Raw genomic sequence first — 12,889 nt, forward strand, 5'->3', positions numbered from 1 at the left:
GCGAACAACATTTTAAAAAAATGTGTCGTTTCATGGGCATGTCTCAGTGCCATTATATATATTTTTTTACCTCTTCCAACAGTTCGTATAGGTCATACTGTTTACACAGTATCCCAGTGGCCTAAGACACTGGACTCCTAAGCCATGGATTGTGAGTTCTATCCTTTTCTGAAGCGGATGGAAGCAGAGTGGCGCACCGGGAGCGTGCTGGGCCCATAACCCAGAGGTCAATGGATCGAAACCATCCTCTGCTAAACACTTTATTTTAAGTGCGAACAACATTTTTAAAAAATGTGTCGGTTCATGGGCATGTCTCAGTGCCATTATATATATTTTTTTACCTCTTCCAACAGTTCGTATAGGTCATACTGTTTACACAGTATCCCAGTGGCCTAAGACACTGGACTCCTAAGCCATGGATTGTGAGTTCTAGTCTTTTCTGAAGTGGCTGAGAGCAGAGTGGCGCAGCGGGAGCGTGCTGGGCCCATAACCCAGAGGTCGATGGATAGAAACCATCCTCTGCTAAACAGTTTATTTTAAGTGCGAACAACATTTTAAAAAAATGTGTCGTTTCATGGGCATGTCTCAGTGCCATTATATATATTTTTTTTACCTCTTCCAACAGTTCGTATAGGTCATACTGTTTACACAGTATCCCAGTGGCCTAAGACACTGGACTCCTAAGCCAGAGATTGTGGGTTCAAGTCCCATCTGGGGTGGATGGAAGCAGAGTGGCGCAGCGGGAGCGTGCTGGGCCCATAACCCAGAGGTCGATGGATCGAAACCATCCTCTGCTAAACAGTTTATTTTAAGTGCGAACAACATTTTTTAAAAATGTGTCGGTTCATGGGCATGTCTCAGTGCCATTATATATTTTTTTTTACCTCTTCCAACAGTTCGTATAGGTCATACTGTTTACACAGTATCCCAGTGGCCTAAGACACTGGACTCCTAAGCCATGGATTGTGAGTTCTAGTCTTTTCTGAAGTGGATGGAAGCAGAGTGGCGCAGCGGGAGTGTGCTGGGCCCATAACCCAGAGGTCGATGGATCGAAACCATCCTCTGCTAAACAGTTTATTTTAAGTGCGAACAACATTTTTAAAAAATGTGTCGTTTCATGGGCATGTCTCAGTGCCATTATATATATTTTTTTACCTCTTCCAACAGTTCGTATAGGTCATACTGTTTACACAGTATCCCAGTGGCCTAAGACACTGGACTCCTAAGCCATGGATTGTGAGTTCTAGTCTTTTCTGACGTGGCTGAGAGCAGAGTGGCGCAGCGTGAGCGTGCTGTGCCCATAACCCAGAGGTCGATGGATCGAAACCATCCTCTGCTAAACAGTTTATTTTAAGTGCGAACAACATTTTTAAAAAATGTGTCGGTTCATGGGCATGTCTCAGTGCCATTATATATATTTTTTTACCTCTTCCAACAGTTCGTATAGGTCATACTGTTTACACAGTATCCCAGTGGCCTAAGACACTGGACTCCTAAGCCATGGATTGTTAGTTCTAGTCTTTTCTGAAGTGGATGGAAGCAGAGTGGCGCAGCGGGAGCGTGCTGGGCCCATAACCCAGAGGTCGATGGATAGAAACCATCCTCTGCTAAACAGTTTATTTTAAGTGCGAACAACATTTTAAAAAAATGTGTCGTTTCATGGGCATGTCTCAGTGCCATTATATATATTTTTTTACCTCTTCCAACAGTTCGTATAGGTCATACTGTTTACACAGTATCCCAGTGGCCTAAGACACTGGACTCCTAAGCCATGGATTGTGAGTTCTAGTCTTTTCTGACGTGGCTGAGAGCAGAGTGGCGCAGCGGGAGCGTGCTGGGCCCATAACCCAGAGGTCGATGGATCGAAACCATTCTCTGCTAAACAGTTTATTTTAAGTGCGAACAACATTTTTAAAAAATGTGTCGTTTCATGGGCATGTCTCAGTGCCATTATATATATTTTTTTACCTCTTCCAACAGTTCGTATAGGTCATACTGTTTACACAGTATCCCAGTGGCCTAAGACACTGGACTCCTAAGCCATGGATTGTGAGTTCTATCCTTTTCTGAAGCGGATGGAAGCAGAGTGGCGCACCGGGAGCGTGCTGGGCCCATAACCCAGAGGTCAATGGATCGAAACCATCCTCTGCTAAACACTTTATTTTAAGTGCGAACAACATTTTTAAAAAATGTGTCGGTTCATGGGCATGTCTCAGTGCCATTATATATATTTTTTTACCTCTTCCAACAGTTCGTATAGGTCATACTGTTTACACAGTATCCCAGTGGCCTAAGACACTGGACTCCTAAGCCATGGATTGTGAGTTCTAGTCTTTTCTGAAGTGGCTGAGAGCAGAGTGGCGCAGCGGGAGCGTGCTGGGCCCATAACCCAGAGGTCGATGGATAGAAACCATCCTCTGCTAAACAGTTTATTTTAAGTGCGAACAACATTTTAAAAAAATGTGTCGTTTCATGGGCATGTCTCAGTGCCATTATATATTTTTTTTTACCTCTTCCAACAGTTCGTATAGGTCATACTGTTTACACAGTATCCCAGTGGCCTAAGACACTGGACTCCTAAGCCAGAGATTGTGGGTTCAAGTCCCATCTGGGGTGGATGGAAGCAGAGTGGCGCAGCGGGAGCGTGCTGGGCCCATAACCCAGAGGTCGATGGATCGAAACCATCCTCTGCTAAACAGTTTATTTTAAGTGCGAACAACATTTTTTAAAAATGTGTCGGTTCATGGGCATGTCTCAGTGCCATTATATATTTTTTTTTACCTCTTCCAACAGTTCGTATAGGTCATACTGTTTACACAGTATCCCAGTGGCCTAAGACACTGGACTCCTAAGCCATGGATTGTGAGTTCTAGTCTTTTCTGAAGTGGATGGAAGCAGAGTGGCGCAGCGGGAGTGTGCTGGGCCCATAACCCAGAGGTCGATGGATCGAAACCATCCTCTGCTAAACAGTTTATTTTAAGTGCGAACAACATTTTTAAAAAATGTGTCGTTTCATGGGCATGTCTCAGTGCCATTATATATATTTTTTTACCTCTTCCAACAGTTCGTATAGGTCATACTGTTTACACAGTATCCCAGTGGCCTAAGACACTGGACTCCTAAGCCATGGATTGTGAGTTCTAGTCTTTTCTGACGTGGCTGAGAGCAGAGTGGCGCAGCGTGAGCGTGCTGTGCCCATAACCCAGAGGTCGATGGATCGAAACCATCCTCTGCTAAACAGTTTATTTTAAGTGCGAACAACATTTTTTAAAAATGTGTCGGTTCATGGGCATGTCTCAGTGCCATTATATATTTTTTTTTACCTCTTCCAACAGTTCGTATAGGTCATACTGTTTACACAGTATCCCAGTGGCCTAAGACACTGGACTCCTAAGCCATGGATTGTGAGTTCTAGTCTTTTCTGAAGTGGATGGAAGCAGAGTGGCGCAGCGGGAGTGTGCTGGGCCCATAACCCAGAGGTCGATGGATCGAAACCATCCTCTGCTAAACAGTTTATTTTAAGTGCGAACAACATTTTTAAAAAATGTGTCGTTTCATGGGCATGTCTCAGTGCCATTATATATATTTTTTTACCTCTTCCAACAGTTCGTATAGGTCATACTGTTTACACAGTATCCCAGTGGCCTAAGACACTGGACTCCTAAGCCATGGATTGTGAGTTCTAGTCTTTTCTGACGTGGCTGAGAGCAGAGTGGCGCAGCGTGAGCGTGCTGTGCCCATGACCCAGAGGTCGATGGATCGAAACCATCCTCTGCTAAACAGTTTATTTTAAGTGCGAACAACATTTTTAAAAAATGTGTCGGTTCATGGGCATGTCTCAGTGCCATTATATATATTTTTTTACCTCTTCCAACAGTTCGTATAGGTCATACTGTTTACACAGTATCCCAGTGGCCTAAGACACTGGACTCCTAAGCCATGGATTGTTAGTTCTAGTCTTTTCTGAAGTGGATGGAAGCAGAGTGGCGCAGCGGGAGCGTGCTGGGCCCATAACCCAGAGGTCGATGGATAGAAACCATCCTCTGCTAAACAGTTTATTTTAAGTGCGAACAACATTTTAAAAAAATGTGTCGTTTCATGGGCATGTCTCAGTGCCATTATATATATTTTTTTACCTCTTCCAACAGTTCGTATAGGTCATACTGTTTACACAGTATCCCAGTGGCCTAAGACACTGGACTCCTAAGCCATGGATTGTGAGTTCTAGTCTTTTCTGACGTGGCTGAGAGCAGAGTGGCGCAGCGGGAGCGTGCTGGGCCCATAACCCAGAGGTCGATGGATCGAAACCATTCTCTGCTAAACAGTTTATTTTAAGTGCGAACAACATTTTAAAAAAATGTGTCGTTTCATGGGCATGTCTCAGTGCCATTATATATATTTTTTTACCTCTTCCAACAGTTCGTATAGGTCATACTGTTTACACAGTATCCCAGTGGCCTAAGACACTGGACTCCTAAGCCATGGATTGTGAGTTCTATCCTTTTCTGAAGCGGATGGAAGCAGAGTGGCGCACCGGGAGCGTGCTGGGCCCATAACCCAGAGGTCAATGGATCGAAACCATCCTCTGCTAAACACTTTATTTTAAGTGCGAACAACATTTTTAAAAAATGTGTCGGTTCATGGGCATGTCTCAGTGCCATTATATATATTTTTTTACCTCTTCCAACAGTTCGTATAGGTCATACTGTTTACACAGTATCCCAGTGGCCTAAGACACTGGACTCCTAAGCCATGGATTGTGAGTTCTAGTCTTTTCTGAAGTGGCTGAGAGCAGAGTGGCGCAGCGGGAGCGTGCTGGGCCCATAACCCAGAGGTCGATGGATAGAAACCATCCTCTGCTAAACAGTTTATTTTAAGTGCGAACAACATTTTAAAAAAATGTGTCGTTTCATGGGCATGTCTCAGTGCCATTATATATTTTTTTTTACCTCTTCCAACAGTTCGTATAGGTCATACTGTTTACACAGTATCCCAGTGGCCTAAGACACTGGACTCCTAAGCCAGAGATTGTGGGTTCAAGTCCCATCTGGGGTGGATGGAAGCAGAGTGGCGCAGCGGGAGCGTGCTGGGCCCATAACCCAGAGGTCGATGGATCGAAACCATCCTCTGCTAAACAGTTTATTTTAAGTGCGAACAACATTTTTTAAAAATGTGTCGGTTCATGGGCATGTCTCAGTGCCATTATATATTTTTTTTTACCTCTTCCAACAGTTCGTATAGGTCATACTGTTTACACAGTATCCCAGTGGCCTAAGACACTGGACTCCTAAGCCATGGATTGTGAGTTCTAGTCTTTTCTGACGTGGCTGAGAGCAGAGTGGCGCAGCGTGAGCGTGCTGTGCCCATAACCCAGAGGTCGATGGATCGAAACCATCCTCTGCTAAACAGTTTATTTTAAGTGCGAACAACATTTTTAAAAAATGTGTCGGTTCATGGGCATGTCTCAGTGCCATTATATATATTTTTTTACCTCTTCCAACAGTTCGTATAGGTCATACTGTTTACACAGTATCCCAGTGGCCTAAGACACTGGACTCCTAAGCCATGGATTGTTAGTTCTAGTCTTTTCTGAAGTGGATGGAAGCAGAGTGGCGCAGCGGGAGCGTGCTGGGCCCATAACCCAGAGGTCGATGGATAGAAACCATCCTCTGCTAAACAGTTTATTTTAAGTGCGAACAACATTTTAAAAAAATGTGTCGTTTCATGGGCATGTCTCAGTGCCATTATATATATTTTTTTACCTCTTCCAACAGTTCGTATAGGTCATACTGTTTACACAGTATCCCAGTGGCCTAAGACACTGGACTCCTAAGCCATGGATTGTGAGTTCTAGTCTTTTCTGACGTGGCTGAGAGCAGAGTGGCGCAGCGGGAGCGTGCTGTGCCCATAACCCAGAGGTCGATGGATCGAAACCATCCTCTGCTAAACAGTTTATTTTAAGTGCGAACAACATTTTTAAAAAATGTGTCGGTTCATGGGCATGTCTCAGTGCCATTATATATATTTTTTTACCTCTTCCAACAGTTCGTATAGGTCATACTGTTTACACAGTATCCCAGTGGCCTAAGACACTGGACTCCTAAGCCATGGATTGTTAGTTCTAGTCTTTTCTGAAGTGGATGGAAGCAGAGTGGCGCAGCGGGAGCGTGCTGGGCCCATAACCCAGAGGTCGATGGATCGAAACCATCCCCTGCTAAACAGTTTATTTTAAGTGCGAACAACATTTTTAAAAAATGTGTCGTTTCATGGGCATGTCTCAGTGCCATTATATATATTTTTTTACCTCTTCCAACAGTTCGTATAGGTCATACTGTTTACACAGTATCCCAGTGGCCTAAGACACTGGACTCCTAAGCCATGGATTGTTAGTTCTAGTCTTTTCTGAAGTGGATGGAAGCAGAGTGGCGCAGCGGGAGCGTGCTGGGCCCATAACCCAGAGGTCGATGGATCGAAACCATCCCCTGCTAAACAGTTTATTTTAAGTGCGAACAACATTTTTAAAAAATGTGTCGTTTCATGGGCATGTCTCAGTGCCATTATATATATATTTTTACCTCTTCCAACAGTTCGTATAGGTCATACTGTTTAAACAGTATCCCAGTGGCCTAAGACACTGGACTGTGGGTTCAAGTCCCATCTGGGGTGGATGGAAGCAGAGTGGCGCAGCGGGAGCGTGCTGGGCCCATAACCCAGAGGTCGATGGATCGAAACCATCCTCTGCTAAACAGTTTATTTTAAGTGCGAACAAATTTTTTTTTAAATGTGTCGTTTCATGGGCATGTCTCAGTGCCATTATATATATTTTTTTACCTCTTCCAACAGTTCGTATAGGTCATACTGTTTACACAGTATCCCAGTGGCCTAAGTCACTGGACTCCTAAGCCATGGATTGTGAGTTCTAGTCTTTTCTGAAGTGGATGGAAGCAAAGTGGCGGAGCGGGAGCGTGCTGGGGCCATAACCCAGAGGACGATGGATCGAAACCATCCTCTGCTAAACAGTTTATTTTAAGTGCGAACAACATTTTTAAAAAATGTGTCGTTTCATGGGCATGTCTCAGTGCCATTATATATATTTTTTTACCTCTTCCAACAGTTCGTATAGGTCATACTGTTTACACAGTATCCCAGTGGCCTAAGACACTGGACTCCTAAGCCATAGATTGTGAGTTCTAGTCTTTTCTGAAGTGGCTGAGAGCAGAGTGGCGCAGCGGAAGCGTGCTGGGCCCAGAGGTCGATGGATCGAAACCATCCTCTACTAAACAGTTTATTTTAAGTGCGAACAACATTTTTTAAAAATGTGTCGTTTCATGGGCATGTCTCAGTGCCATTATATATTTTTTTTTACGTCTTCCAACAGTTCGTATAGGTCATACTGTTTACACAGTATCCCAGTGGCCTAAGACACTGGACTCCTAAGCCAGGGATTGTGGGTTCAAGTCCCATCTGTCGTGGATGGAAGCAGAGTGGCGCAGTGGGAGCGTCCTGGGCCCATAACCCAGAGGTCGATGGATCGAAACCATCCTCTGCAAAACAGTTTATTTTAAGTGCGAACAACATTTTTAAAAAATGTGTCGTTTCATGGGCATGTCTCAGTGCCATTATATATTTTTTTTTACCTCTTCCAACAGTTCGTATAGGTCATACTGTTTACACAGTATCCCAGTGGCCTAAGACACTGAACTCCTAAGCCAGGGATTGTGGGTTCAAGTCCCATCTGGGGTGGATGGAAGCAGAGTGGCGCAGCGGGAGCGTGCTGGGCCCATAACCCAGAGGTTGATGGATCGAAACCATCCTCTGCTAAACAGTTTATTTTAAGTGCGAACAACATTTTTTTTAAATGTGTCGTTTCATGGGCATGTCTCAGTGCCATTATATATATTTTTTTACCTCTTCCAACAGTTCGTATAGGTCATACTGTTTACACAGTATCCCAGTGGCCTAAGACACTGGACTCCAAAGCCATGAATTGTGAGTTCTAGTCTTTTCTGAAGTGGATGGAAGCAGAGTGGTGCAGCGGGAACGTGCTGGGCCCATAACCCAGAGGTCGATGGATCGAAACCATCCTCTACTAAACAGTTTATTTTAAGTGCGAACAACATTTTTTAAAAATGTGTCGTTTCATGGGCATGTCTCAGTGCCATTATATATATTTTTTTACGTCTTCCAACAGTTCGTATAGGTCATACTGTTTACACAGTATCCCAGTGGCCTAAGACACTGGACTCCTAAGCCAGGGATTGTGGGTTCAAGTCCCATCTGGGTTGGATGGAAGCAGAGTGGCGCAGCGGGAGCGTGCTGGGCCCATAACCCAGAGGTCGATGGATCGAAACCATCCTCTGCTAAACAGTTTATTTTAAGTGCGAACAACATTTTTAAAAAATGTGTCGGTTCATGGGCATGTCTCAGTGCCATTATATATTTTTTTTACCTCTTCCAACAGTTCGTATAGGTCATACTGTTTACACAGTATCCCAGTGGCCTAAGACACTGAACTCCTAAGCCAGGGATTGTGGGTTCAAGTCCCATCTGGGGTGGATGGAAGCAGAGTGGCGCAGCGGGAGCGTGCTGGGCCCATAACCCAGAGGTTGATGGATCGAAACCATCCTCTGCTAAACAGTTTATTTTAAGTGCGAACAACATTTTTTTTAAATGTGTCGTTTCATGGGCATGTCTCAGTGCCATTATATATATTTTTTTACCTCTTCCAACAGTTCGTATAGGTCATACTGTTTACACAGTATCCCAGTGGCCTAAGACACTGGACTCCTAAGCCATGGATTGTGAGTTCTAGTCTTTTCTGACGTGGCTGAGAGCAGAGTGGTGCAGCGGGAGCGTGCTGTGCCCATAACCCAGAGGTCGATGGATCGAAACCATCCTCTGCTAAACAGTTTATTTTAAGTGCGAACAACATTTTTAAAAAATGTGTCGGTTCATGGGCATGTCTCAGTGCCATTATATATTTTTTTTTACCTCTTCCAACAGTTCGTATAGGTCATACTGTTTACACAGTATCCCAGTGGCCTAAGACACTGGACTCCTAAGCCATGGATTGTTAGTTCTAGTCTTTTCTGAAGTGGATGGAAGCAGAGTGGCGCAGCGGGAGCGTGCTGGGCCCATAACCCAGAGGTCGATGGATCGAAACCATCCTCTGCTAAACAGTTTATTTTAAGTGCGAACAACATTTTTAAAAAATTTGTCGTTTCATGGGCATGTCTCAGTGCCATTATATATATTTTTTTACCTCTTCCAACAGTTCGTATAGGTCCTACTGTTTACACAGTATCCCAGTGGCCTAAGACACTGGACTCCTAAGCCATGGATTGTGAGTTCTAGTCTTTTCTGACGTGGCTGAGAGCACAGTGGCGCAGCGAGAGCAGAGTGGCGCAGCGGGAGCGTGCTGGGCCCATAACCCAGAGGTTGATGGATCGAAACCATCCTCTGCTAAACAGTTTATTTTAAGTGCGAACAACATTTTTTTTAAATATGTCGTTTCATGGGCATGTCTCAGTGCCATTATATATATTTTTTTACCTCTTCCAACAGTTCGTATAGGTCATACTGTTTACACAGTATCCCAGTGGCCTAAGACACTGGACTCCTAAGCCATGGATTGTGAGTTCTAGTCTTTTCTGACGTGGCTGAGAGCAGAGTGGCGCAGCGGGAGCGTGCTGTGCCCATAACCCAGAGGTCGATGGATCGAAACCATCCTCTGCTAAACAGTTTATTTTAAGTGCGAACAACATTTTTAAAAAATGTGTCGGTTCATGGGCATGTCTCAGTGCCATTATATATATTTTTTTTACCTCTTCCAACAGTTCGTATAGGTCATACTGTTTACACAGTATCCCAGTGGCCTAAGACACTGGACTCCTAAGCCATGGATTGTTAGTTCTAGTCTTTTCTGAAGTGGATGGAAGCAGAGTGGTGCAGCGGGAGCGTGCTGGGCCCATAACCCAGAGATCGATGGATCGAAACCATCCTCTGCTAAACAGTTTATTTTAAGTGCGAACAACATTTTTAAAAAATTTGTCGTTTCATGGGCATGTCTCAGTGCCATTATATATATTTTTTTACCTCTTCCAACAGTTCGTATAGGTCATACTGTTTACACAGTATCCCAGTGGCCTAAGACACTGGACTCCTAAGCCATGGATTGTTAGTTCTAGTCTTTTCTGAAGTGGATGGAAGCAGAGTGGCGCAGCGGGAGCTTGCTGGGCCCATAACCCAGAGGTCGATGGATCGAAACCATCCTCTGCTAAACAGTTTATTTTAAGTGCGAACAACATTTTTTAAAAATTTGTCGTTTCATGGGCATGTCTCAGTGCCATTATATATATTTTTTTACCTCTTCCAACAGTTCGTATAGGTCATACTGTTTACACAGTATCCCAGTGGCCTAAGACACTGGACTCCTAAGCCATGGATTGTGAGTTCTAGTCTTTTCTGACGTGGCTGAGAGCAGAGTGGCGCAGCGGGAGCGTGCTGTGCCCATAACCCAGAGGTCGATGGATCGAAACCATCCTCTGCAAAACAGTTTATTTTAAGTGCGAACAACATTTTTTAAAAATGTGTCGTTTCATGGGCATGTCTCAGTGCCATTATATATATTTTTTTACCTCTTCCAACAGTTCGTATAGGTCATACTGTTTACACAGTATCCCAGTGGCCTAAGACACTGAACTCCTAAGCCAGGGATTGTGGGTTCAAGTCCCATCTGGGGTAGATGGAAGCAGAGTGGCGCAGCGGGAGCGTGCTGGGCCCATAACCCAGAGGTTGATGGATCGAAACCATCCTCTGCTAAACAGTTTATTTTAAGTGCGAACAACATTTTTTTTAAATGTGTCGTTTCATGGGCATGTCTCAGTGCCATTATATATATTTTTTTACCTCTTCCAACAGTTCGTATAGGTCATACTGTTTACACAGTATCCCAGTGGCCTAAGACACTGGACTCCTAAGCCATGGATTGTGAGTTCTAGTCTTTTCTGAAGTGGATGGAAGCAGAGTGGCGCAGCGGGAGCGTGCTGGGCCCATAACCCAGAGGTCGATGGATCGAAACCATCCTCTGCTAAACAGTTTATTTTAAGTGCGAACAACATTTTTAAAAAATGTGTCGGTTCATGGGCATGTCTCAGTGCCATTATATATATTTTTTTACCTCTTCCAACAGTTCGTATAGGTCATACTGTTTACACAGTATCCCAGTGGCCTAAGACACTGAACTCCTAAGCCAGGGATTGTGGGTTCAAGTCCCATCTGGGGTGGATGGAAGCAGAGTGGTGCAGCGGGAGCGTGCTGGGCCCATAACCCAGAGGTTGATGGATCGAAACCATCCTCTGCTAAACAGTTTATTTTAAGTGCGAACAACATTTTTTTTAAATGTGTCGTTTCATGGGCATGTCTCAGTGCCATTATATATATTTTTTTACCTCTTCCAACAGTTCGTATAGGTCATACTGTTTACACAGTATCCCAGTGGCCTAAGACACTGGACTCCTAAGCCATGGATTGTGAGTTCTAGTCTTTTCTGACGTGGCTGAGAGCAGAGTGGCGCAGCGGGAGCGTGCTGTGCCCATAACCCAGAGGTCGATGGATCGAAACCATCCTCTGCTAAACAGTTTATTTTAAGTGCGAACAACATTTTTAAAAAATGTGTCGGTTCATGGGCATGTCTCAGTGCCATTATATATATTTTTTTTACCTCTTCCAACAGTTCGTATAGGTCATACTGTTTACACAGTATCCCAGTGGCCTAAGACACTGGACTCCTAAGCCATGGATTGTTAGTTCTAGTCTTTTCTGAAGTGGATGGAAGCAGAGTGGCGCAGCGGGAGCGTGCTGGGCCCATAACCCAGAGGTCGATGGATCGAAACCATCCTCTGCTAAACAGTTTATTTTAAGTGCGAACAACATTTTTAAAAAATTTGTCGTTTCATGGGCATGTCTCAGTGCCATTATATATATTTTTTTACCTCTTCCAACAGTTCGTATAGGTCATACTGTTTACACAGTATCCCAGTGGCCTAAGACACTGGACTCCTAAGCCATGGATTGTGAGTTCTAGTCTTTTCTGACGTGGCTGAGAGCGGAGTGGCGCAGCGGGAGCGTGCTGTGCCCATAACCCAGAGGTCGATGGATCGAAACCATCCTCTGCAAAACAGTTTATTTTAAGTGCGAACAACATTTTTAAAAAATGTGTTGTTTCATGGGCATGTCTCAGTGCCATTATATATTTTTTTTTACCTCTTCCAACAGTTCGTATAGGTCATACTGTTTACACAGTATCCCAGTGGCCTAAGACACTGAACTCCTAAGCCAGGGATTGTGGGTTCAAGTCCCATCTGGGGTGTATGGAAGCAGAGTGGCGCAGCGGGAGCGTGCTGGGCCCATAACCCAGAGGTTGATGGATCGAAACCATCCTCTGCTAAACAGTTTATTTTAAGTGCGAACAACATTTTTTTTAAATGTGTCGTTTCATGGGCATGTCTCAGTGCCATTATATATATTTTTTTACCTCTTCCAACAGTTCGTATAGGTCATACTGTTTACACAGTATCCCAGTGGCCTAAGACACTGGACTCCTAAGCCATGGATTGTGAGTTCTAGTCTTTTCTGAAGTGGATGGAAGCAGAGTGGCGCAGCGGGAGCGTGCTGGGCCCATAACCCAGAGGTCGATGGATCGAAACCATCCTCTGCTAAACAGTTTATTTTAAGTGCGAACAACATTTTTAAAAAATGTGTCGGTTGATGGGCATGTCTCAGTGCCATTATATATTTTTTTTTACCTCTTCCAACAGTTCGTATAGGTCATACTGTTTACACAGTATCCCAGTGGCCTAAGACACTGAACTCCTAAGCCAGGGATTGT

Source organism: Oncorhynchus mykiss, chromosome 7, assembly GCF_057628025.1.
Source record: "Oncorhynchus mykiss isolate SJ-2025 chromosome 7, ASM5762802v1, whole genome shotgun sequence".
NCBI lineage: Eukaryota > Metazoa > Chordata > Actinopteri > Salmoniformes > Salmonidae > Oncorhynchus > Oncorhynchus mykiss.